Source organism: Panthera onca, chromosome F2 (genome assembly GCF_046562875.1).
Source record: "Panthera onca isolate mPanOnc1 chromosome F2, mPanOnc1 haplotype 2, whole genome shotgun sequence".
In the NCBI taxonomy this organism is placed as follows: Eukaryota; Metazoa; Chordata; class Mammalia; order Carnivora; family Felidae; genus Panthera; species Panthera onca.
In genome coordinates, this window is record NC_138356.1 from 35,420,403 (window position 1) to 35,445,960 (window position 25,558).

At 34.4% G+C, this 25,558-nt stretch overlaps 1 protein-coding gene across 6 annotated transcripts in view; it reads right to left on the reverse strand.

Annotated features, from left to right (window-relative positions):
* The window catches only part of LOC144615054 (uncharacterized), a 170,220-nt gene that overhangs the window by 15,865 nt on the left and 128,797 nt on the right, over window positions 1-25,558 (reverse strand). The window contains exons 6-7 of one of the 6 annotated variants that reach the window (XR_013553408.2): window positions 20,099-20,238; window positions 8,238-10,405 (exon numbers count right to left, since the gene is read on the reverse strand). The exons of 4 other annotated variants lie outside the window; for them this stretch is intronic. The gene's annotated coding sequence lies outside the window, so the exon portion shown is untranslated. Of the gene's footprint in view, window positions 1-8,237; window positions 10,406-20,098; window positions 20,239-25,558 lie in introns of those variants that run through there. One more of the 6 variants, XR_013553406.2, reaches the window with a different exon arrangement.

Consider the following 25,558-nt stretch of genomic DNA (forward strand, 5'->3'; position numbering starts at 1 on the left):
TCTTCCATCAAAGTAATTATAAATACATCAGTATCAAGCTGTTTTGATTTTTTTTTTCATGCATGAGTATTGGCAGGAACTTTTCTAAGTATTCCAGAGTCAAAGCAGATAGGCATTAAAACACATCATATGCCTGAAGCTCAATCTGGTCAGTAAAAGAGTTGGTATGGAAGATCATCGATGAAAACATGAAATCTGTTTACAGAGTCATTTGTGCATAGATCCTACAGATAAATGTATATATGACAAATATATATGATGAATTTTTTAGCCAAATCCTTGAATATGCAGGGTCATTCAAACCACTATGCCAGAATTCTTCAGGAGTGTACTACTAATTTTCATCACTGTGTACTATTTATTTTGTTACAGCACTATCTGCCACCTGAAACATTAAGAATTTTCATGTATTATCCCATTTAATATTAACAAAAAAGTCTAGGATATAAGTAATACTTTCACTACTAGTTTTCAATGAGAAAATTCTAAGTAAAGTAGTTTATACATTACACAGCTAGTAACTGGTGGAATTATGACTCTCACCCTTACATTAAAAAAGTTGTGTTTTTACTGGAATAAGTGAGAATTTGTCTTCTGAGTAACCATGAGATCAGCAATAAAGGGCAACCATGTGATCATGGGATATTTACTAATAAGTTTATAGACATTTAAAACAAAGTATTTATGATTATATCATTAGTATTACTTGGTAGATTTTTATCAGTTTTTTAATTCTTTTAAGTATACTGTCCCAATTTCGAAATATGAAGTTGTCTCTCTCAGTTCCTCTATCTCACTTTAGACCCTAAAAGGTCTACTTATTTTAAGTTGTTTTATGCAACCAGTCCTTATCAACACAGTATCTGTTCCACTCCTTCATCCTCCTCTCTGGGACATGTCCTCTAACCCACTTATACTGGATCAGTGACCCTTTCTCTTCTCTTTTATGGATATATTTGCCTATATCAACTGGCTTTCTATATAAATACTCAAATTTTTGTCTGATACTGAACATAGAGACTTGAGAAATGGCATTCCTCTGTAATGTGGGAGGTAAGGGAATGGTGTTGAAAGTTTCTGAAGAGTCAAGATGGAGTAATTCAGTGTATAAATTCTGACCAATTTATTTATCAACTTATTCTCCTCATTTATCATTGATCACATTTGTCACGTTTATCACAAAATGTCCTTATCCCGGCGGTTGGGCACTTCTGCGTAAAGAGCCCTGACGATTAATTCCACAAACTTCAGGTGAGTCTGCCTCCAACAGATGGTTAGACCCTGCATTGAGCTTATTTAATCCTCACATCAAGAAAGGGAGGAAGAGGGGCGCCTGGGTGGCTCAGTTGGTTAAGCTTCCAACCCTTGATTTCAGCTCAGGTCATGATATCAGGGTTTGAGAGTTGAAGCCCCACGTTCAAGCTTGGAATTCTCTGTCTCCCTCTCAAAAATAAATAAGCATTTAAAAGAAGAAGAAGAAGAAAATGAGGGAGAAAACTGAGGCCTGGAAAGGTCAGTTAAGCTGCCCACGTTTGTGCAGTTAGGAAGGGATGAAGCTAGGATGTCCCCGCTCTTGTCATCAGACTCTGGAGCTCATGCACTCAACTCTTCTAGGTACTGTCTGCAGATCTGATTAGGATTTGTGAGTAAATGCTACAAGCAGAGCATGGGAAGAAAAGGTCATCTGGTTAACGCCAGTACTTTTATTAAAGCATGAAAGCTCAGGTATTTTTCTTTGTTTTTATTCCAAGATAGACTTACAGTGTTTCTTAAATGGTACAGTCAGACTGTATTAGATCCTGTATTATGGTGGAAATGTATTCATGACAAATCTTGAAAAAAAAACAAAATTGAGTAGAACAAGAAGTGGTCCAGAAAATAATACAGTAATTATCTGAGGAACAAAGACATTTTCATAGTGGGGAGAAACTAAATCCTCAATATTTATTCTTATATTCATTCTTTAATATGAAAAGATAAGGGAGCAAATAAAGAGGTTTTAAATATATGAGTTTGGTAAATAGGTAACTATTTACCCAACTATAGATAAGTAGAATAAAAGGGAAAGTATTAATGCTATGGAGAGATGGGTCCAGAACAAGGAAAATAAAATACCTCTTTACTCTTTGAAGTAGTGGGAGGTAAAGTAATGCAATGTGTTATCCTTAGAAAGGGATTTTCAAAATGTTTTCATTGGAGCTCTAGGAATTTGAAGACATTCCTGGACACTGCCTCTCCACCTCAGACACATCTCCACCTACATCATATATTCTAGACACACATTTTTGAAAGAAAGTAAAGAAACAAAAGCAGACTGTGTTTATAGAGGAGCCCCAGGAATCATGTCCTACAGGTACAAGTAAGGAAAAATAATAACATGCTAGCTTTAAAGGTTTATTGATACATGTGGAACTAACTAAAATCAAATCAACAAAAGTTTCCTTTATACAAATAAATTCTGACTGGTTATGTATATAATGGGCTGGTGGTGTTCTTAGGAAATCTATCTTCAGATCAACCAGAATAAATGATAGTTCATGAGTCAGAAAGCCTATCATGATACACTTGTTGAATTTAGAATTTGCGTAATTTAGGAGAATTTCAGAAACTGAAATTCATTTTCTAATACCTTATAAAGCTTGAAAGACTGTGTTCTGACACTCAGAGGTTTACATCAACTCCAACAATTCAAATTAATGTCATTATTTCATTTTTTTTCTAAAAACAATCTGGAAGTTATGTTCTTTGAGTAAAGAATAAGACAATTTTTGTTTGCTCTTAAGTCATGCTTACGATGTGAAGAAGGGACATTAAGTTGTTGCTAGTCATAATAAATGTAGAAATGCTAGTATAAAAGATTGGGTATAGTACAAGCTCAATGAATGTTTCATGAATGATGAATAAATTAATTAATTAAATTCTTCTAGTAGGAAAAGAGTATTACTCTGACCCTGAAATTCATGGAGAGTTCTTAGCAACTGGGCCTGCATAGCCTTATGAACACTAATTCTTGCACTATGTACTACTATGTCACAGAAGTGATTTTTAGATTGTCGTGAAGGGATTCTAGGAAAAATTTTTAATACTAATTGAAGATTTAAATTTTCCAATGAATCCATCGTCTTAAAACAATGACAATCACGGCAAGATTCTTGAGTACATGTGAGACAACGCTGAATATCTCATTAATAGGGCACAGAAGGAGTCTGCAAAGGAATAAAGGTACTATGTTAACAAGTAAGGGCTTAACCAGCTTAATCAGCACAAATGCTAAGAATACCTCATTTAGAAGCAGGGTTGGTAAGTCCTGGGTGTTTTAGGACATCAAAAAGTTCACTTTACCTTCCACATTTATGGATTTCAAACACCACACACTGATGCTCTGAGGTGTATAGTAGTCATTAGACATTATGGGGTTAGGTCTGAGTATGATGTGTCCCCTGAAACTTGAAGAACTACTTCTGAAACAAGTTATACTCAGTACATGCTACTATGTTACTAAACTATTAGCCATATATCTGCAAATTCATGAAACCAGGGGCCCAGTCAACCAAGATGGGGAGAGAGAGACAGGGAGGGAGATAATCAGGATAGTAAATATTGGATATGATGACTTTATTAGGCTAACCATGTGTGAACATAAATTGCCTTTTGAATTGTGGTGTCTACTGAGAACTGACTTGGGGAATGAGAGGCATTTTGCCTCCACACATACCACAGTTCTCATAACATTTTGCTTTTAATAAAGTAAGAAAAATTATCCCATTGTGTGAGTAAAACTTCTGTAGAATTTTTGTTGAAAAGTGTAATCATATTTTCATTTTTATAGAAAATGGAGCTATTTAATGCCTTATGGATTCCACATGATTATAGGCAGAATCCTATAAAAAAACATTATAATAATTTGCAATTTAACATTTATTGAGCACAGAAAACATGTTGGACAATGCCAGTTGGCAGATGTAGATGAACTCTTTGCTTAGAGGTGTTACAGAATAAGAGTAATACACATTGTTAAGAGAAAGAACTTGAATGTGCATAGTACATCAATTGTCCAAGTGGGAAATGGCTCTCATTTTTCCTCTTGAGTTCTGTGTTTCATATAACCAGAAACCAAATTCTATTTTGAATGTTACATTAACCTCAATGGCACATGTTAGATAATCATGAAAGAAGACATCTTAATTGTTGACAATATGCCCCAGATGAGTAGTTCTAAGTGCTCAGTAAATAGTGGTTGAATATATGTTTAAATTAATGGATACAATCTTTATTCCCTCTTTTTGTTTAGCACAATCCTCAGAAAGATTATTTACTTTGCAGAAGTTTCAAAATTAAAAATGTGCCTATACACATAATTTTATAAATGAGATTAGTCTTATATACCTCCCCCTTGTGGTTGAAAGACAAAAGTTAATTATTTATTAAGAGATTCATGACTCAACCATTGAACTCAATTGATTTTAAAATGCTGTGAAACATGCAAAAGTTTTAAAAAAAAATTTTTTTTAATGTTTATTTACTTTTGAGAGAGAGAGAGAGAGAGACAGAGTGTGAGCAGGGGAGCGGCAGAGAGAGATGGAGACACAGAGTCTGCAGCAGCAGCTGAGCTGACGGCACAGAGCCCGACTCACATCACCTGAGCTGGAGTCTGACACCTAACCTACTGAGCCACTCAGGTGCCCCCATGCAAAAGTTTTCTAACTAATGTCTCCATATTCAGAATATACTGCATGCTCTAGGAATGTGTATAGAAAGTAGAATTAGGGAAGGTGTGGGCATTAAGGAAACTGAATGATTCTTTTTAAATTCAATTTCACATATAAAACTTATTAAGGAAATATTATACACTGAGCATCATATTAGGTTCTAAGAATCCTGGTTGTGATAAAATACAAAGCAATGGCAGTCAAACAGTGAACAACTGTGGTACTCTGCAAAGAGAATACTAAAAGTGTCTAAGGATTATGATCTTGAGATTGGAGGCTGTGAAAAAGTATACATATATATATATATATATATATATATATATATATATGTATACATATTCCTCTTTATTTAATGCACTTATATAATATATATATATATATATATATATATATATATATTCCTCTTTATTTAATGCACTTAAATTGAAAACAACAATCTGTCCGAAATAACTTAGCATTTATATAATCAGATATTATATTTGTTGACAGTATTTTATTATGTAAAATTAAAATAGAATAAAATGTACAATGTATATTCTGAGTTTAGTCAAAACTTTTGAAGATAGAGAACATTTACATAACCTCTGAAAATTCCCTCTTTCTCTTCCTAATAAGTTTCTGCCTCAATATTCTAATTCTTTTCCAACATAATTTTGCCTGTTCTAGCGTATCATAAAAATGGAATTATTGGTCATAACTTCTTTTGTGTAAGGCATGATTTATTCAGCATAATGTCTTCTAGATTCATTCATGTGTTGCTTTTATCAGGAAGTCATATTTTTTATTGTTGTTGTTAAGTATTGCATTATGTGGATGTATCAAAGCTGGTTTTTACATTGTTTTCCTGATGGATATTTGGGTTGATTCCTATTATCACTATAAGAGATTAAAATGCTAAGATTCTTATATGTCTTTTTGTTGACATATGTTTTCATTCTCATGGCCCAATGTGTAGGAATTAATAGGACATATGTGGTTTGTGTTTAGTTTTATAAGAAACTGCTAATCCTATTTCTAAAGTGATATTAGGAGACAATTCTCCATGAGTCTCTTGTATTTCTGCGCTAATCATGCAAATGAGGCACTAACTGCTCTTTGATTCAGACTATCTTTACAAGATGTTTTGTCTGGCAAATGGCCTTGGGAGATAGAGTTAGTGTCTCCTTCCAGAACAAAGAGTAGGCTTACTGTCAAGTAGGAAAGAAGAAGATGCAGGCTCCCTAAATCAGGCTTCCTATCTCATAATGCAACCCATTTGTCATCTGGTCCTCTTCCCATTGCCCCCTAAGAACTAATGGAAAAAGTGTTGATGTTCCAGTTACTGCTATTGCTGTGAGTGACAAAATGCCCTTTTTCTATGATCCAGTAGTATGCAGTCTACCAGCATCTATGGAACTGTGGCAGACTAATTGTTTCTTGTAAATAGGGTTAAATCTCAGACTCTTCAAAGATTGTGACAGGTTGTAGGCTTTTACATTCCCACCAACAACATGAGATCTCTGGTTGTTCCACAATCTTACCAAAATTTAGTGTTGTCAGCCTTTCCAATTTTATCTATTCTGATAGGTGTCTAGTGATATTTGATTGTGATTTTAATTTTTTCATTTGCCAGGTAAGTAATGAGGTTGAATATTGTTATGCTCACTTCATATATTCAAAAATGTTCTTTTGTAAAGTTTCTATCCAAGTTTTTGCCCATCTTTTATTGCTTTATTAATAAGAAACAGGAATTAGGTATATGCATAGGTATAGATATAGATCTTGGATAAAAATCCTTTGATATGTTTTTCAGTATTTTTCTCAAATATTTTTGTGTCTTGTCCATTGATTTTCTTAATAGAATATTTTGATTAACAGAAGTTATTAATTTTGATATTTAATTTACTTTTTCTGACATGGTTATTGCTTTTTATATACTATACTGTATTTCTAATTAAGAAATCTTCTGCCTGCCACCAAGACACAAAAATACCTTTCTGTGCTTTTTTTTTATAAGCTTCTGTCATTTTTAAATTAAACTTTTGAAGTTAGTTGTAGATTCACATGTTGTTGTAAGATATAATACAGAGAGATTTCTTGTACCCACTACCCAGTTTCCTCCAATGGTAATACCTTGTAAGACTATAGCACAATATCCCAATCAGAATATTGATGTCAAAACATTCAAGATACTGAATATTTCTGTCATCACAAAGCTTCCTTATGTGGCTCTTTTATACGCACACCTGCTTCTTTACTATTTCCAGCCTCTCCTTAATCCCTGGCAACCACCAATCTGTTTTCTGCTTTTATAATTTTGCCATTTCAAGAATATTACATAAATGGAATTAAATAGTTTGAAACCTTTTGAGATTGGCTTTTTTCACTCCACACAATTCTCTGGAGATTATTATGTATATCAATAGTTTTTAAAATTATTATTATTGCTGGATGATATTCCATGGTATGGATGTACCACATTGGTTCCATTCACCATTCACTCATTGAAGGATACCTGGATTGTTTGCAGTTTGTGGCTGTGGCAAATAAAGCTACTATAAACATTTATGGACAGATTTTTGTGTGCACATAAGTTTTTATTTCTCTGGGATAAATACTTCAAAGTATAATTGTTGAGGCATATGGTAGTTGCATGTTACGTTTAAAAAAAAATCACACACACACACACGCACACACACAAACTAGAATGACTATATCATTATGTATTCCTACCAGGAATTTGTGAGTGATCCAGTTTCTCTGCATCCTCGCCAGCATTTGGTGTTATCACTAATTTTTTTTTATTGTAGCCAGTATGGCTACCCTATGAATGTTTTTTTTCTAGAAGGTACTCTGACTTTTCAGGCTGCTTAATTCTACTGGCATATGCTTTGAGTCATGAGTTTAAGAGTATGTTTCCCATTCTGTTATTTTAACTTGGTATGTGGGAGAATCCAAAAAAGAGGAAGTTATAAGAAAAATAAAAAACCATCAAAATACTTAAACATCCAAAGCACACTCCATTTTTCATGTATAGTTATTTTAGTTTGTAATTGCATATTTATTATATAACTATGAAATTAGATCATTAGTTGCTGACTGTGTATGTCTGCCTTCACTGGTAGAGGGTAGGAATCCCGTCTACTCTCTCATTCCCCATTGCATTGCTCCTATCAGGTATATCAAGAAGACTTAATAGAAATTAATAAGTAATTATTGAATGTTAAAATGATTTCTAAATATGTTCCTATCTTGAATATGTAATTACTCAACAGATGATTTAAAAATAGTAGTTACATACACAATTTTTTAAAAATTGTGTCAGTGACCATTCCATAATACTTTGTTTGAATGATACACTAATTTAACTCACTTTTTAAAATGTATACAAGGTTCACAATGACCGTAGTTAATTAACTCCCACTGGTTTTTAAGTGTCAGAGACAATCCTGTCCTCATTCAAAAGGCAGCTTTTCTCCTTTGAAACATTTCCAATGAAAAACACATTTTAGAGCTTAAAAATCTAACCTCTAGTACAAATAAAATGTCTACCTTTTATAACTTTATATTTATTAACTCTTATAAAAAAAACTATAGTAGTTATTCAATATTCTTTGCTTCGGATACAGTACAGGCAAAGTAACCCAAGACAGAACTTAAATCCATTCTTAAAATTTTTCCAATGAAAAAGACCGAACAATCTATGTATTACCGCCATCTTAACATGCGATTTGTTGTACATACTTGATTCTGTCATTGTCTTGTTTATATGTTCTTGCCCTACAGCGGTGCAGAATCTTTCCAGCACATGTATTTTTGCCTGAGTACTTGCCTTGGCTCGTAGAGTGTTTTTTCCATCTACTTTGCAAACTGGCAATGCCACAGAATAAATGTGTCTCTGAGAATAGCTCTTTGACTGATGGCAGTTGGTATAGGGACACCCTAGCTCCCTACAGCCCTGAAGGAGAACTCCGAATCATGTGTTTTACATTGGCTTCCAGATTTCTCCAGCAGGATTAAGTTCTAGTAAACTCGCGTGAAAATGAATGCTTTATTGGCTGCCTTCCTTTCTCCCTCTTACTTGGTAACCCTTCTACTGATGTTTTTTTGGAATCACTTCCAAAATAAATTACTTGGACTCTAATCCTAGTCTCAGGGTCTTCTTTGGGGAACTGACTGTAAGATAAAAATTCCTGTTTCAAGTAGAAATGAATAACAGTTATTGCTTTCCTTCCAAATACCTCTTAATGCATTGAGTTTAATGAGTGAGGCTGGATTCTGCCAAGTGCAAATATAAAGTAGTGTGTTGTTTTTCACCCTCACTACAATCCTAGTAAACCTACTATGTCAATTCTCTCCTTTTAGGTAAAAACCTATGAAATTTCCATGACTTTTCTGTTCACTTGTGACTTTAATAATCAGTCTCATATTCAAGTATGAAAGTTCATCTTTGAAGCCCCAGATAGATGATGATCAAGCTTGGAAATATGCACTAGAGAAAAAGACAAGGTGTCTTTTTTTACTATTTATCTACTTTAGTCATCACCTCCTCCTCTTTCTCCAGTCACTCTGCAGCCTCTGGCTCCTCAGGGTTGGAACAGAGAAAGAAAAGAGAGGGAAGAATGGAATATTTGACTGGAATGTTATGCTCTGGAGTGGTGGGGCTGACACCACTGTGCTTACTCTTTCTTTCCTTGGATGTATGATGGGCCAGAAATTTCCCCATCCTTGCTGTGGATCTTGCTCAGCACTATGGCCTACAGCAATAATGTAGTCTTCAGCTGGCAGCTTACAAATTTTTTCCTTTCTATCTTTGCCTTCTCCTGAATTGGACAGTACACCTCTGCCTCTTTCAACCAGGATCATCATTTCTTAGGCAGGAATCCTTTAGGTGGCACCATTTTCAAAACAATTCAAGGCTAGATAACTTCTAGAGTTCCATGAGGCCTCTGGAAATACTGGCTATGGTCAGTGAAAATAGAATTTTCTTCCATCAAAGCCCTCTCTGCTCTTCTGTCAATCAGGCTGACTATAGGGAGCCCAGCCTCTTGGCATGAAACTTCTCCAAGTGTGGGTCAACACTAAATATAAGTCAACACCAAGCCCTTTGCTCCCAACTCCAGAGAACAAGGTCAATTCTGAGGTTCTCTCTCTGCTATGCTCCAGGTTAGTCTCCCTCCTGGTGGTAAGAATGGTCATGTTTCTGAGGGGATTTCCTAAGTCTTTCTGCTTGACTATGGAAAGCAAAGGAGACAAGCATAACTCTTCCCACAGAAACCCATCTCATGGTCTTTCTTCTATCTTTGTAGTGCCCTTCATATTGGCTTGAGACAGCTCATAGACCAATGTGTATCCATCTGTCTATTTGGGTTACCCCTTAGCAAGTTCTGCACAGTTGGTCTGGAACCTCACTTTCAAATTAGTATGTATTTAACACTCTCTTCTAATCTTTGTGGCTTCAGCAAAAATTCTGAGACAGCAAGAAAATTTTTATTTTAACATCTTGCTATACCTCTAATTCAAAATCTAAGTAAAGGAACTGACATTTTTATGGTTTATAACATTCCAAAATTTATGCTACATCTTAACTATATATTATCTTGTTAGAATTGTCCTATTTCATATATCATCTGGTAATTTTCATCAGTGACACCCAAGTTAGGAACTCAGTTTACATGTACTTTTCATCAGATGATTTTCTAGGCATTGAGACCAACCTATAAAGATACAAGAAGAAAGCATGTTTAAAAAAACACCAGGTCATTTGCAAACATTTTCAAGAAATGTTAAAAATGTCTTATTATAAAATAGATTGTGAAACCTAAAATGACAAAAGAAGAAATATTGCATATTATACCGTGTAAATTCTTATTACCCAAATTACAGTTACAAATTCAACAAGTATGATTTTTAAAGTATTTTTTCTTTTTTCCATATTGTCCATTTTTAATAATAAACATACAGTAAATGTGTATAAAATTTGTTTTTAGAAATAAAATTAGCTAAATCAGAATGAAATCATTATGTTTTAAGAAATCTTCAAAGGGTTGACATTCTTAGAACCAGCTTTGCATTAGGCAGATTAGTAACATCTGTTAATTGATTTGCCAGTTATTTAATAATTATTCCAATAACTTGTACAAAGCAGTTACTGCTAGTTCACTTAATGGCTTCTCAAACCAACAAAACATCTATAAAGATGTTATATTTTATTTAAAATTGAAATACTGGTGTGAGATGTGGTTGCAAAGACCCTGAATCCAGAAGCATAGTGTTTATGTACAGATATTAAGAATAATGTCTTTTATAGAAACTCATAAACCAGGGATACATGCATTGTCTTTTTCTTTCATCACAAGTTGGAAAGCAGAGCCTGTCTTAAATCAAAAGACTATTTAGGACATTCATCTCATTCAAAGTCAAAAAGATTATTTGACCATGGGATACACCATTTTATGGTAAATAAGAAGGGGCTTCAAAGATTTATAGATTTTGAGATGGTACTTGGTAGTATCATTTTCTCCTAGTTTCTCTTAAATGAGGAATTCCTTGAGATAGGTTAAAAATCAATTAATTTGATTACTTCTTTGCAGTAATATAGGGATTTATGGCATTTTTCTATAGCAGAGACTAAAATTGTCCTCTTGGTTGTAGAAATTAATTGATCCTTAAAAACACACTCTATTTAAAAGATGCTATTGTCTTATTCCATAAAAATGGTTAATATGTATTTGCTGGAAAGTAAAATCACATATAGTTGAACTGTCAAAGGCTTTTCTCTGCAAATAAAAAGTTGCCTTTTCTTAATGCCAGACAGTAAACTGAACTGAATTCTGTGAATGATACTATGATCTTTCTCATTTATATCATCAGGAGTGGTAAGGTTCTGCAATTAGAACTCAGCTGACAATGTGGGTGATGAATGAGGCACAGAAAGACTTCTGATTGCTCTTACACAACTGCATCATTGGCTCTGCATAGTATCAGCAACATTAAGGTTTTGGTTTTTCCCCTAGCAAACGACTTACAAAAATAGAGGAAGCATCTGAGATCATTATTGTCTCACATTTAAGATGTGTGCTAACATTCTCAGGGTGATACACAATGAGCAAGAAAAGAAAACAAGAGTTAGTAAGAGTGGGAGGAGGAGTTCCCTTCAGGGACTGTAGAGAGCGGGATGGCTCAAACACTTGCTGGGGTCTGATAGTTCAGCAAGGAGAACGAGGAAAACAACAGAGAGCTGCATTATGATATGTTGTTAGTAACTACTGCACCATCTCTTCAAAAGTATTAATAAAAACTTGCAGTGAGGCTTATGTTATTTTTAAAGATTTCTGTAATTTTAACTTAGGTTTTATTTCGGTGTCTGAAGGGCAGGCTTCAAGGTGGACATGCAAATGGTCAGGTTGCGTATAAGGTTCCAACAGAATTAATGGTTTGTTCCTAGTAGAAACTCTGGAGAAATATCAGAAACATCCAAGACTACTTGGGTTCACAAATGAGACCATTTTATTGACCATTTTATTGACATTTTAAAAGGTGATACTCCAAGAATTTTGCCTGCCTACTCAGTTTCTTCCTACCTGGAGTGCCTGTTTGTAGAGTTAACGTTCAACACAATTTCAGATGAAAGAAAAGATACTATTTTGTGTTATTTTGTGTGAGATTGTGTATTCATTTTCTGTTTAGTATCATAACAGACTGCCACAAATTAAGTGGCTTAAAAAATACACAAATTTATTATATTACAGTCTTGGAGTTCAGACGTCCAACACAAGTGTAATCAAGCTAAGGACAAGGTCTTGGCAGGTTGGTTCCCTTCTGGAGACTGAAAAGAAGAATCATTTCCTTGTTTTTTCCAGCTTCTGGAGGCTGCCTTTATTTCTTGGCTCATAGCCCCCTCCTCCATTTTCAAAGCCAATAATAGTGGGTGGGATCCTTATGTTGTTTCTCTCTGAACCACTCTCCTGTCGTCTTCTTTTAAAGACTCATGTGATCAGATTGGGCCCATCTAGGTAATCCAGGCTAATCTACCCCAATCAAGGTTGGGTGATTAGAAAGATTAATTGCATCTGTAACTTTAATTTTCTTTTACCACCTAAGGTAACTTATTCATGGGTTCTGGGGATTAGGGTGTAAACATCTTTGGTAGGAGTCATTATTCTGCCAACCAATTGGTTTAGTTGTGAGTAATCAGGATTCAAAATAGCAGTGATTTAAATAAATTATTTTTTTAATTTAAATAAACATAAATGTCCTAATGGAATGGCTAGCATCTTTATGTTACAGATATTGGAACTAATAACTTCAATGACTCACATGGACTACAGATATTATTAAAAGATAAGTTCGTTTCCATTTCAACACCAACAAAAATTTCTAAAGTAGGCTAATTCTATGTATATATTAAGTCATTATAACCAGTCATTTTTATTGTTAGTACAAAAGAAAACTGTATTATAAAGAGGGACAAGAAGAACGAAAGCAAAGATCACTTTTCAACTATTTGTATTAACATCACATAGCAACAAGCTGCACTGGGGATAGCAACTTGCAATGATATCAATCACAAAAAAATGTGGTTTTTGGAGGATTTGAAAAGGTAATGGGATTTCTTGGCTATATGGGGATAGCATTGTATTTTAAAAAGCTTCTGAGAAACTGAAGCTCCAAAAACACCTTAATGGACTGAAATAATAAACTAATTCTTAAAAGATGAAATTTAGTAAGGGTAACTTATGATTTAAAAAATGCAAGGAGACAGAACAAGGATAGCGTACTTTAACAGACATATCTGTTTAATTTTCTTTAGCTGGTAGTAGAGACAGGATGCATTAATGGTGTAATAGCCAGAAGCTAATTACATCCTAAGATGAATAAGTAGCATGATATCGAGAATATTTTCTTAAAAGGAGAGGTTGTTATGGCATCCTGGACTTTTTAGACCACACCTGAATGTAAAATACAATTCCTGACACAGTAGCAAGAAAAACATGTTTAAGCTGGAACACGTCCAGAAGACAGTAAACCAGAGAGTAAAAAGCCCGACATTGTGCCAGTTCAGAAACCCTAACTGTGTGTCTTGTAGAGATAAACACATAGGAAATGTGATAGCTGTCTTGAAATATCTAAAGTGTATCAGGTTAAAGGATATTAAACCTGGTCCATGTATTCTCAGTGGATAGTACTCAGACCAGAGAGGGAGATTTTGGTCCAATATAAAATCAGTATCTTTCTAATATCTAGAGCCTTCTGGAAGTAGAATAGACTACACCCATACGAAGTGAATGATCCACCACAAAATCGTTCCTGCACAGACTAAGAATTTATTTCCCAAGAATATTTCTAGAGAAGACTGGGGACCAATCCTTAGATGTCCTCTAACCCTCCTTGACCAATCTCTCCTATGTTACTAAGAAGCAGAGCATGAATATCACTCTCATATATGGCATCCTTATTCTTTGGTCCTTGATAGACTTTCATGATGCTATATTCTTTTAGCCAGTAAATTAAGAGTAGAATTCTGCACATTGTATTTTAGTCAATAGAAGTCAGAATAAAATATTTTGACTATTATTGATTGTAGTGTATACAATCAAGAATATATCTTATTGGTATCCTGATGTTAAACTCAGGAACTCAAGTGAAATTGTGTGAACATGATAGCAACAGTAGTTATTCTCAGGATTGGCATAGGATTTCCTTCTTTCTTTCAAATGAGAGTAACTAAGATTGCCAACTTGGATAACCCACAATATCCCTACAATTATTATAGGAGGGTGGTCTCCTGAAAATGAGCAATGCATTTTATCACAGGTAGGATGCAGGCCTGGAACTATTTTGTTTAAATAGCTTCAGCTAAAAAAGAGTAGCTAATATAAGATCAATATTTTTACCCATAAAAAAAAAAACAAAGAAAGCAACACACACACACACCACCACCACCACCACCACCAACAACAACAACAAAAACAACAAACAGTTTGAAGACATGGAAAAGAAGCAAAGCAGCCAGACCTAAGGGACCAAGACCCTCAGGAAAAAGGGACATACATTATAGTGAGTACCAAATTGTCTGACACTTTTCATAGCCAGGCATTATCAACAGTACAAAAAATTTCAGCTCAGTGTTTTCCACGGTCTCTTAAAGGTGGGCAGATAAAAAAGAAAAAAAATGGAGTTTAGGTTTACCAAAGCAGCCATCACATTAAAAGGCGAGATCTAAAAAAAAAAATGTCATCTGTAGAAAAATGAGTCTGATATTTTGGGCTATTTGTTCCCTTGAGACATCCTGCCAATTCTTTAACTGTGCACAAAATGTTGAAAATTGAATCATAAATTGACATATGAGAGACTAAAAATTAATCAGGGACTTCAATAGTCCCATTTGGATGAGGAAACAAAAATTAGAGCTCATGCCCTTCCAAAGAAAATGGGCTCTGGTAATCAAACCTAGACTTTTAGTTGAAACTATAAAGGACCAATCCTTAGGAGTAAGAACAAACCAAAATAGAGAAGCCTTTAAACAAACAAACAAACAAACAAACCTGAAACACAGTGTTTAATCATCTCTATCACAGACTGGATTAAGGTTATTTGCCACTAATTTAACTGCTTTCCAAAAAAAACATAGATCAATTCTAAGGAAAACTGGCATCATTCAAAAGCTAAATAGTTGGCTATTTTGTGCACAATGTCTGGAATTTAATTTTAAAACTCACAAGATATGCCAAGAGATAAGATCAAGTAGCTGAAAATCATAGTGGAAAGAAACAGAAAATAGAAATAAATCCACAGGCTATTCAGTTACTGGAAACATTAGACACAGAGCTGTTCTGATATTAATGTATCTGTGGGTATAATGGTAAATATATAGTGAAAACTCTGATTAGTATATTTTCAAAATAGGTAGAAACGTTGAAAATTATACCTGAAAAATAGAATCCATAAAGAAGAATTAAATGGAAATACTAGAACTAAAAAATATCGTAAGTGAAACTGAGAAATCAATAGAATGTTAAACACAATTCTAATTAGTAGATCAGTAGAAAATAACCACACTGAATCAGGAAGAGTAAAAAGAGCACAAATACAGAAATATACTTCAGAGCCAATTAAGACATGATAAAAATTTCTACCATATGTGTAATTGATGTTCAGAAGATATAAATAATATTCAAAAATATGTTGATCAAGACTTTTCCAAACTGATGGAAAACCTTAAACCACAAAGAAGCTTTATGACCTACCTAGCAGGATAAATTTAAAACACATCTAAGCATACCATAAATATATATACATGTATACATGTATATATATGTGTATATAAAATGGAAAGAGAAAAAAAGAAAGTAAAAAAATAAAATAGAAAGGAAGGGTGCCTGGGTGGCTCAATCAGTTAAGTGTCCGACTCTTGACTTTGGTTCAGGTCATGATCTCACAGTTTGTGGGTTCAAGCCCACATGTCGGGCTCTGCGCTGACAGTGAAGAGCTTGCTTGGGATTCTCTCTCTCTCTCTCTCTCTCTCTCTCTGCCCCTCTACCATTCTCTCTCTCTCTCCCCCCCTCTCTCTCCCTCTCTCTCTCTCTCTCAAAATAAATAAGCTTAAAAAAAAAAGGATACATTACTTTCAAAGAGGCAACAACACCTGACAGTTGGCTTTTAAACCAAAATGATTGCAGGGGTGCCTGGGTGGCTCGGTTGGTTAGGTGTCTGACTTCAGCTCAGGTCATGATCTCGCAGTTGGTGGGTTCGAGCCCTGCGTAGGGCTCTATGCTGACAGCTCAGAGCCTGGAGCCTGTTTCAGATTCTGTGTCTCCCTCTCTCTCTGCCCCTCCCCTGCTTGAGCTCTGTCTCTCTCTGTCTCAAAAAGAAACATTAAAAAAATAAAATAAAATTTAAAAAAATATAAAGAAAAAATAAACCAAAATGATTGCAACCAGAAGAAACTGAGATGACATCTTTAAAGAGCTAACACAAAACAAAACAACAAAACAACAGACAAAAAACTAACCCAGAGAAAAAATACTGTTTTTTTTTTTAGTTTATTTATTTAAGCAATTTCTACATCCAACATGGGCCTCGAACTCATGACCCCAAGACCAGGAGCTGCATGCTCTACTGACTGAGTCAGCCAAGCGCCCCCAGAAAAAAATATTCTTCATAATGAAGGCTAAGTGAAGATATTTTCAGGCAAATAAAAACTGAGCAAGTTCATCATCTGCAATATGACATGTATACATATATAAAAGTGCCAATGATTGATAAAGAGTTGTATAGTGCAAGGTTAGACAAATAACAGAGTTGCCTAGAACAGTAGTTGGCAAACCATAACTTGTGAAACAGCTATTTTTAGAAAGGTTTATTGGAACACAACCATAGCCATTTATTTACATGTTGTCTATAGCTATTTTTGCACCACAATGGTTAAGTTGAGTAGTTGTGACAGATATTATATAATCCACATGTCTAAAATATTTAATATCTTGCCTTTGAGAAACTATTTGCCTCCCATGTACTAGAGACTTTAAAGGCATATTCATACATATATTTCCACTTGATTTATGACAAATGTAATACTGCTATGCAACAAGTAAAGTATGATCATTTCAATAAATCGTGCCAAGTTATACAGAAGTACTTCAAGAAATCATAATTCTCAACCCATCCTTCACATCACATTCAACACCAATTCCAAATACAGTGCAGATCTAAATATGAAAGGTCAAGTTTGTATAAGTTTTTTAATAGGAGGATATCATTATGACCTATGAATAAGCAAAGAGTTGTTGAACAGGAAATAAAGAACACCAATTGATGTAGAAACCATGGATAAATCAGAGTTCATTTAAAATAAGAATATTTTGTTTATCAAGAGATTCCATTGAGAGAAGACAATGAAAACGCAGCCTACAGATTGAATGAAGATACTATGAATTAATTAACATCTATCTAGCTGCACAAATATATGCAAAGGACTTATTATATGAATATGTAAAGACCTACTACAAATCAATGAGGAAAATACAGATTTATGAAAATATGTCACAGACTAACAGTTATCTCACAAGAAATGATATAAAATTTTAATGAACATATGGAAAAAGTGCTCAAATCAATAGCCGTAAGTCAATATTTGTGAAAAAAATGAATAAACCACAATAACATACTTCCACATTCGCAACAGAAATACATTTTAAAAACCTGACAATAAAAAGTAGTATGAAAGAGTTGGAGCAACTGGAACTCTATTACACTGGTTGAAGTATAATTCATACAACCACTTGGGAAAATTGATTGATAACATCTTCAAGGAAGAATATATTCACTGTGTGTACTCAGTAATTCTATTTCTACTGAAATATATCCATAGGTGCACCAAAGGACATGAACACAAATGTCGATAGCAATAGTACTGTAATCACTCCCAAATGGAACGCACCTAAATGGTTGTGAGTATTAGAAGGGATAAATGGGCTTAATTAATAAGACACTTTTAAACAACGAAAATATCTATAATATGCATATATAGATAGATAGATTAATTTCACAATGTTCAGTGAGGAAAACCAAACAAAAATGGCTACTGTATGATTTTAGTATCATATATTTTAAAAGCAAGCAAGATCAACCTATGAAGATAGGCTTTAGCAGAGTAGTGACCTTTGGGAAGTGGGTGTAGTTGATGTGAAGGGGCATGCAGGGACTTCTGGAGTGCTGGTGATGTTCTACTTCTTAATCAGGATGGTAGTCATACAGGTACGTTAATTTTGTGAAAATTAATTGATTGATATATTTATAATTTACGTGCTTTTTTGAATGAACGTTATACATCAACAAAAAGTTACCTTACTTAAAATGTGACCTCATCTTATACCTCAGCTATTGAAGTAGGTCATAATATTTACTATTATCACTACTATTCTGTCAAAAAAAGAATAGAGAATGTTTTTTTAAATGATTATTTTTGTACAGTAAATTATATACAATTATATATAAGATCTCACATATATTTCTAGTTATTTAATAGATTTTAACATAATCATTTATATACATTAATTTTATATATGAATAATTACATGCATAATTTCATATGTATATAACTTTCTTTTTTTTTAAGTTTATTTATCTTGAGAGAGAGAGAACGCGAGGAGGGGAGGGTCATGGAGAGGGGGAGAGAGAAAGAATCCCAAGCAGGCTCCCCACTGTCAGCACAGAGCCCAGCACAGGGCTTGAACTCATAAACTGTGAGATCCTTACCTGAGCTGAAATCAAAAGTTGGACAATTAACCGACTGAGCCACCCAGGCACCCCTAATTTTCTAAAGATACTATATTGAATATTATTTCTATAATAATGAAATAAAATAAATTAAACTTCATTTACAGTAACACAATTGGATATTTGGTCTCAGTTATGCAAGCTGTATTTGTTGATATATTTATTCTCTTCATAATTCCCTGAATTATGTGTACAACTGACTCCCAACTACAATACATTCTTCCAAATTACTCTTACAAAAGGAATCATGATAAATGCCTATTATAATTGTGATATCAGAGATTTTAGGGTTAATCTGTCTTTAGGTAAGTAATATAGCACTAACTTTGACTTTCACTTACTTTTAGACATACTTTTATACTGCAAGCAGCCTTGTAAAAAGTCGTTCTACCTTACAGATCATCAGTATCCCTGGTTTTTCATGTTAAATTAAACTTCTCTTCCTTCCAGTCCATCACCTTTCCTTGTCTTTCTTTTTTCAGTCTGTAATAATTCTTTTTTGAATGGAGTTTTCCACTTAAGTGCCAAATAATCATCCATTAGCATCTGAACTTTTATTTGTTTTCATTTGCTTGTATGCACTTGAATGACAAAATCATTCAATTATTCTTAACTTTATCCTACATAAAGAGTAGGATGGGCCAAACATTGGAGGCAGAATTAGAGCTCTTTGAGCTACAAACTGTGATCATTTTTATTTTCAATTACTCCCTTAAATATTATTATATTTGAAGCAAGCTCACTACAAGCTGAAAATCTTCTACTTGTATTCAAAGATGACTATCCAAGAAGATAAAGATTATACAAACAACATCTTAGTTTGTACTATAGCATACTTTGCAAAAAGGTCAAATGTATAAGACTTCGAACTCATCAAAACAAGGAAAGTATAATCAAAGCAAAACAAAATAAGTACCCTCTTATAGTTTATAAGGTTATATGGACCACCATAATGAGAAGGAGCCATGAGGTTCTCTTAGTCAGTGTACAAAGCAACAGCAGACATCTTTTTCAGACAGAAAAGATACTAGATTATTCTTCAAACAACTCTGAATCTGATCTGTCTGAAAAATTGATAGCATTTAGAACAATTTTTAAATATAGATGGCAGAGGAGTATCGACCTCTCACCTCTCTCCCTGATTCTACCCAAAGGGATGTAAACTCCGGAAGGATGAGGATTCCTAATCACTTTATCAGTGATAAAAAGTTGTTTGAGAGGATTCGCAGCTTCTGCTATCTTGGGTGTTCTTTATTACAGGTCATATATTCTGAGTGAAGAAAAGAGTATAGGTTATTTTGGCAAAGCCCTTGAAGGCATACATATTTCATTCCATGCAACAGAGCCCCTTTTTGGTATTTACTGAAATTGTTTACAGCCTGCCTGAAAATCCTAAATTTGATTTTCAGAGTTCCCCATGCAGTTCCATCATATCATTTGCAATGCCTACTAATTTTGAGCTGTGTGGAAGATTGTGCAATATCCCAGTTTGTACCTCCCTGTTGATGTTATCTTCATTCAACTATCTGAAAGCTGAATAGCAAGCTAATATTTTTTTTTTACATCATTCACAGCCAGTCTTTTAAGAAGGCAGGTAAGGAATCATTTAAATGGTATGAATACAGAGACTTTTACAAGGCTAGCTAAAAGAGACCAAACTCTCTAACTTCTATTAGGGATCAGCAAACTGTTTTCTGTAAACAGCCAGATAGTAAATATTTTAGGTTTCAGGCCACACACCTCTGTTGAAACTTCTCAACTATGCTGTAGTAGCATGAAAGCAGCTATAGCAGTCATAAATACATGAATGGGCATGGCCAGGTTTCACCAAAACTTTATTATAAAAACAGGTGTCTGGGTAAATTTGGCCAGTGGTCCATAGTTGACTGATTCCTTTTGCTAGGTCATTCCTAAAATTTTATTATTCCTTCATTGTAAGACAGTGATATTTTCTGTAATCTAGCCAACACTCTATTATTATCAGCCATCATTTACAATCTGTTAGAAATAATCTTTCAATTCCCAAAAGAGCAGTTTTCAAAAGAGGCAAAAGAAAAAAACACTGAGAGACCCAGACAGAAATAAGGCCTATATTTGGCACCAACTATTAGAACATATTGATGAAAAAAATTATTGATTGGAAATAAGACAAACCTCATTGAAATAAGAATTTCTCCAGTGACCATGTCAACTCACTTATCTATTCATTTACTCATCTATTCAGCCAGATTTTTTTGAGCCCTTATTATGTCATGAAGCATTATACTAGGTATAAGGGTAGGACAATGAATACATGTCAGCCAAAGTCCAGGCCTTAACAAAGTTTCAGTCTAGTGGGAAATATGGACACTAGGGAAATAATTTTAAAAAATAATGAATGCTACAAACACTGAAAATGGGAGACCCTATGTAATAGGCCAGATTGGGGTGGGGTGCAGATGCTGAGAATACATCTCTGAACAAGTGATGTGGAAGACATATAATATGGAATGTCAAAGTCAGCCCGGTAAGGACAGAGAGTAGGGGCAAGGTTATTAAAGGTTTTATTATTCAAGAAGCTGTCCATTTTCTAAAGTCAGATCTTTCACATTTTTACTTAATTAAGATACTGAGGATAGCCTTGTACTTGGTACAGAATAATATTTTCCTACTGTGGGTGCTGGATGGATATTTCAGATGCTTTGGGAGAGAAATAAAAATTTGTGCAACCCCCTTGAATGAGCTCTCTTGGACTCTAAGCCAAAATTTTGCCTAGTTTCATGTTTGACTTTCCTCTGCTTAGCAAATGCAATTAGTTTATTCAGACTAAATGAAAAACATGAGGGGAAATTTTAGCCAGTGAAAGTTAAGAGATGAATATTGACCAGAAAGGAAAAAAGAACAAAAAAGAAAGAAAAGAAGAAAGAGAGGAAGGAACGGAGGAAGGAAGGATGGAAAAAAAGTCTTGGTGTGGAGAGATCCTGACTAGTGACTAATAGCAGAAAAATATCTTCAGTTTATTTCTGAAGAGCTTTAAAATTAAAATGCCACCCAAAAGGCATTTGGGGAATTGTTTGGTGAGTAAATGTCATATCTGTAAGAAGAAAGACTAATAGACTCTCTGAACTGTAATGGCCTGGCCTCAGTAAAATACACACTCAATTTTTATAAGACTTATTCATAGTGTAATGGGTAAAACTTTTGTCTTGAAACTATAGTGTCCCTGATAAATATTGCACTTGTTTCTTTATGTTACAGTATTTAATACTCTGTATATTGTGGGTGATACACCCAGGTTTACAAGACTTGGGTCAAGAGAATTGGTACAACCCCGAGGCTTGCTTTATGATCCTATCTGACATATTCATTCAGCAGCCATGCCTGCAACTTCAGAAAACAGTGTAACATAAAAGGGCAAATGCATTTATACAATCATCATCTCTTTCATCACACATCTATATGGCTGTGAGGGTCACCAAGGCTCAGCAGTCCTGAGGTCCCAAATGCAATATCTATCCTCAAGTCTCCTGGAGAGATTTCCAACTCAGATCTAATAGAGCCTGTTACATCTAGGCAGTTATTTCCTAAATGGAATTTTAGTGCATCATGCTTGGTGGGGGAATCACTGATGAATTTTTAAAGATAATTAATAGAAGCTTTGACTTCAATATCAACAAGCACACATTGAGGAACCAGCTCTACAGGACAGTACACTGGGAAAACTATTTCAAATTAAGTTACTGCATTTGTCTTTAAGAGCTCATACCATGCAAACAGCAATCCACAGATGGTTGATCCACAGATAATTCCTATACACAATCAGATTGCTAAATGCATTTAATTAAAAATATTAGAAACTTTAGTGCTAAGAATTTTCTGATAAAATGCAATTATTCACAAATGAAGGTACTGTATTAGATAATTAATTCTACAGCTGGGTTCATTAGAATCTGTTCACTTCTGGATCTGTCAATGAATGGGGAAAATTTCAAGGTCCTCCTTTTCAGACTAATCCTTACTTCCTGGTAAATGAACAGAGTGAGTGGTGACGGAGTGAATGAAGCAGGAAAGGAGGGAAAGAAGAAAGGTAGGGAATTTAAAGGCACCATAATGTACTGGTCTATAGCTTGACATTAGGATTATATTGTGGGAATTCAGAAACCTCTCTCTAACATGCATTCACTGTGTGTCTTAGGCAATGTATTTAACCTCATTGGGTCCTCACTATATTCATCTACAAAATGGGCTTATTAATGTACCTACACCATTAGGCAATTTGACAGGATTAATTACAGCTATATATGCTTAGTGCTTTGAACAGTGGCAATCACACTGTAAGTGCTGTGTAAGCGTTCACAATTAACATTTCACTCTTCTCTAGTTTAATCTCTTTTAGGCCCAGAGGCCCTTTTCAGAACCATAACCCTTTAGAATGTGACCATTTTAGAAAGAATATAAAGTTGTGATCCAACATTTAGGAACTACTGCAGAAAGCAGTTTGCACATAGATCGTCTTGTTGAATATTTAGCATTGTATTTCTTTTTTTTTTCAATATATGAAGTTTATTGTCAAATTGGTTTCCATACAACACCCAGTGCTCATCCCAAAAGGTGCCCTCCTCAATACCCATCACCCACCCTCCCCTCCCTCCCACCCCCCATCAACCCTCAGTTTGTTCTCAGTTTTTAAGAGTCTCTTATAGCATTGTATTTCTTAGCATTTGAGTTGTATTTAACATTTGTGGTAAATGATAAAAAGTGTTAGGAAGGATAGCAAAACTGAGAAAGCGGTATAGTTATAATATTTTTTACCACAATTTCTTTTTCTAGGTTGCAAGTGCTCTATATTTGTATTTTATAGACAGTAATTAAACCATAAGCTAAATTATGGATGCCATAATTTCTTTAAGCATACATGCATACATACATACATACATAAAAATGAAGTTAGGATCTTTTAGTACCAACTGTATCTGCCTCATCACCCTTCATGGAGCTGGAATGGCCACCAGGTGGCACTCAGATTTCAAATTGCTTTGCAAATTGGAGAAGACCTCTAATTTCCCAAAATGCTATTGTCCCCTAAACTTTGTTATACTGCAGAATAGCTCTTTCTCTCTCCTTACGTGTCTAAATACTTGGAGGTTCTATAATCTTCACTATACAATCAAATTAATACTTACCCTTTTAAATATAGATTAAATAATATACACACATTAGTTCTATTATGATACAAATAGTAAGTATTTTATTTTCATCCTGTAACCCAAAATGCTTTAAGGAAAGAAACTGCCTTGAAGACATTCCAAAGATATCAGTCTTAATATCAGTCCTTCTAAACAGACACTGGAAGAAAACATTAATTTAAAAGATTAGAATTTGAAAAATCACTGTTAAAACTTTCTGTGCTCATGTTCTGCATTCTGCATTCATTGGTTTGTAACATTAATGGGCATGTTTTAAATATCCACTACTGATTATGATTTTCTAAAACATCCACTATCTCCCTATAACGGTCATATTCAAAAGACAAGCATGGTATGAGAGAAACATGGTTCAGTGAATAAGAAAGGAATCACAGAATCATAAAGCAAATATACTGGGCTTTCTGTTTCAGGATTGAATGAATTTGAGGAAATTGAAAAGGAATTTTCAAATGTCAGAAAATGCCAGTATACTAAAATTGTTAGACAAGGCATAAGCATTAAAAGGATACTTCAGTTTCAATAGATAAGCCAAACTAAAATGCATACACAATTCAAAGTTTAAATTTATTGAAATCTGGTTATATTTGAAACTGGATACATGTATTTATTATTTTTTTTAAATTTTTTTAAATATTATTTTTGAAAGAGAGAGACACACAGAGTATAAGCAGAGAGGTGCAGAGAGAGAGGGAGATACAGATTCTGAGGCAGGCTCCAGGCTCTGAGCTTTCAGCACAGAGCCCAACACAGGGCTTGAACCCACAAACCGTGAGATCATGACCTGAGCCAAAGTCAGATGCTTAACTGACTGAGCCACTCAGGTGCCCCCAACATTGGATAAGTATATTTAGAGTTTATTCATTCAGTCTCCAAAAATTTATTAAGGACATACTATGGGATGTTCTATATAATGGAGATAAAAGAAAGGCTTAAAATAAAGTCTCATTTCACAAGTGACTTATATTATATTGAGTTCCATGGATACTGGTCAGGAAAATAAGTGAAATAATTTCTGAAAATAACAAGTGATATAAAGAAAACAAAACAAAGTGGTCAGAGGAGAGACTTTTAAAGGGCTTACATTAGGCTAAGATATGTCTGATCAAGAGGAAAAAGCCACATAAATCTTTACAAGGAGTATCTACAGTCAAAGCAGCAAGCTGGGTTGGTATGGCATGTGTGTATAGCAGCGAAAGCCTTTGTGGCTAGAACTCAATATGTTTTTATTAGAAAGAAAGAGTAGTAGGCAAGAACTAGCTAATGGAAAACCAAAGGCTAGGCACTGTCATACAACTTGGCTTATATTTATTGTCTTTAATGTATGATGTACATTTAGAAGCAGGTCAGTACCATGGTATGAATTATAAGATCACTCTGGCTGCTACTGCAATAGTATAGAGAGGC